Below are 3006 nucleotides of genomic sequence, written 5' to 3'. Positions count from 1 at the left end.
TTATTCTGGTTATGAGCCTAGATTTACTATGTGATGCGCACAACATTCAAGTATAGACTGGATCACCTGAATTGGAACAAAACATTTCATGTTTGTTTGTTTGAAAAATGGTTTGATGGTGCTACCCGCAAGTAGGCTAAGACGTGGATTTGCCACCCACAGGTGGGCTTAGGAAACATGATTTTGCCACTATCTAGTGGGCTTAAAACACACATTTGATGAATTGTTCCAATTCAAATAACCCAACCTTCACCCACAGGCATTCAGGCAGTTATATCACATAAGCATATAGCCTCATGGTAAGCATGCTATTCATGGTAGTCACTCACACGCATGCAAGGATGCTAAAGCATAAAACTTACCGAGTACTCCAAGCCAAAACAAAAGCTAATTAGAAATCCATGCATGATCCTAATTATACGGAAATGCCTAATGCAACACATGCAAAAATACAACTATAGCAGGCTCGGCTATTCTAAACATGGCATATGAAATGCTACAGCTAACATGTATTCAACTTGGAATTGAAAATACAATGCAGTTAGTATGATGCGTCGAGCCCGGTGCATGCAAAACAGATGAATGAATGCAAACATGCTATCATACTGTATGCTAATTGAAACATGCCCTAATCTAACCATCATAAGCGGGTAAATCAAAGGGAGAAACACGTGGGGTTGGAAGACATACATCACACACACGCACACTTATGACAACATTGCCCTCGCGCAGAGGGTCCGAATAAATAATATACAGTCCCAAATGAATAATTACAGTCCAAATAGTTACAAAACCCTAATTAATTAACAAATTAAATTAAGAAAGCAATAAATTGGCACGCAAATCCATGGACTACCTCAGCTCTGTTCTGAATGATGGATGATGCATGCTTGAGTTGCCTTGCGCAAAAATCCACTGCGATGTCCCAGTTTGCCTTTGTTTACAATTATTCTTGGAATGCGTGTCAAGCTCTGGAAGGCTGCCGATTTCTGATTTGCTGCAATAGAGAGCAAAAAAGGGGCATGGCAAAGTATTTTCATATATGTATGCATGACTACTCTTCGGGGAGTGTAGTCTTCGATTCTCGTGCCACCAATCACGCATATCGATGCATAATGGTCGAGGAGTCGAATTGCACGACTCAATATGAAATGAATTCATATATAAACAAAACAAGACCTAAACTCCATCATGGATAATCCGGAGTGTCGGTGACTGGGAATTGAGACACGTTCCGTCACTCGAAGTACGAAACGTCCCTTGTTTCTCGTCCTCGGGCTAACCCCTATCCCAAACACAATGCAATATGCATGACGTGCATGAATGCAACTAATATACAACCTAGCATGCACAATCCTATGAAATGGCATACACGATGCACGAGGTAACATGGCATACACAATGCGCTAACATACAACCTAGCATACACAATGCTATGAAATGAAATGGCATACACAATGCACAATGGACTTACACCAATATGAGTGGACCTCAGCCACACTCACATTAGTAGCCATTAGATGAAAATGAGACACTTGAGATGCGTGCACGCATGCACGCAAACCGAGGACCGAACCCAAGGCATGGCAAGGCATGAAACATGGTATGCAAACATGCAAATTTCAGTGCTGAAATATAATGCAAAACAGCCCCAAAACATGGAAACATGGCATCCGATGCATGGAATGAACCCGAAACACAAAACTAGGCATATGCATTGGCCTATAGCTATACAAAACATGCATTATTTGATCATGAAGTATGAAGACAGAAGCAAGACAGTCCCAAAACATGCATATTTACAGTTTATAACAAGTCTCAAATATGAACCCAAATAGGGCTAATCTATCATACAAAAATGGCCCCAAAATAGAGATTAAACACAAAGGGATAGCATCTGGCCCCAAATGTCAAAGAGCCCTTTAATGAAGTTGAAGAGAGGCTCAAAAAAAGGTATTTTATAGTTTACATCAGGCCACGAAAATAATTACAAATAAGGACAAACTATCATGCAAGAAAAGGCCTAAAAGATGGGTAAAGAGACAAGTAGCAGCTTCTCTTCTCAAACAGAGGAGATTCCTTCAACAAAGTTGAATAGAGGCTCAAAAAAAGACATTTCATAGTTTATGGAAGAGTCCAAAACAGCTTACAAATGAGCCTAAACTACCATGCAAAAATTGGCCCAAAAGAGAGATAAAGAGGCAAGTGGCAGTAGGGGACCTCAAACAGGGATGAGCCCTTCAACAATGTTGAAGAGGGTCTCAAAATAAGACTATTTACAGTTTGTCTTGGAGCCCAAAAATGATCAAAAACAAGGCTAATATATCATGCAAGATTAGGCCCTAAAAGAGAGATAAAGAAGCAAGTGGTAGTAGGAGACCTCAAACAGCAGGAGGTCCTTAATAAAACATGAACAGAGGCTCAAAATATGACTATTTACAGTTAGGGTCGGAGCCCAAAAGTGTAAGCAAGTATGGCTTAGATATGGAACAAAACAAGGCAAGAAAGAGGGAAAATGGGACTCACCTTTGTAGAACCAAGCTTCAACGACTTTTGGACCAATTTTAGAAGCTCTTCACCTCTAGAAATCAGCTTCAAAGGTCTGGAATGGAGTATGGAGGCTTTGTGCTATGAGGTAGTGTAGAAATGGTGTAGGAAACTTGGGGTTTTGGAGCTTGAAATAGAGAGAGAGAAAGAGAAAGAGAGAGAGAGAGAGAGAGAGAGATAATGCAAGAGCCTTAAAGAAAATTTTGTAACCTCTGAAAACACAGCTGGGGGTGCTGGTTATATAGGCAAAGGAGTGGAGGAAAAAAGGGGGGAAAATGATATTCAAATTTCCCCCAAAAAATAGGCCTAAAAGAGAGACAAAGAGGCAAGTGGTAGCTGCCGGCCTCAAATTGAAGAGAGCCCTTCAAAAAAGTTTAAGAGGGGCTTAAAACAAGACATTTTACAGTTTATGACCAAGTCCAAAACAGCTCACAAATATGCCTAAAATACCATGCAAAA

The sequence above is a fragment of the Camellia sinensis genome, chromosome 12, assembly GCF_055761805.1.
Source record: "Camellia sinensis isolate YWXY chromosome 12, ASM5576180v1, whole genome shotgun sequence".
NCBI classification, from domain to species: domain Eukaryota; kingdom Viridiplantae; phylum Streptophyta; class Magnoliopsida; order Ericales; family Theaceae; genus Camellia; species Camellia sinensis.
The sequence above is the reverse complement of the archived record's forward strand: the minus strand, read 5'-3'. Positions refer to the sequence as shown.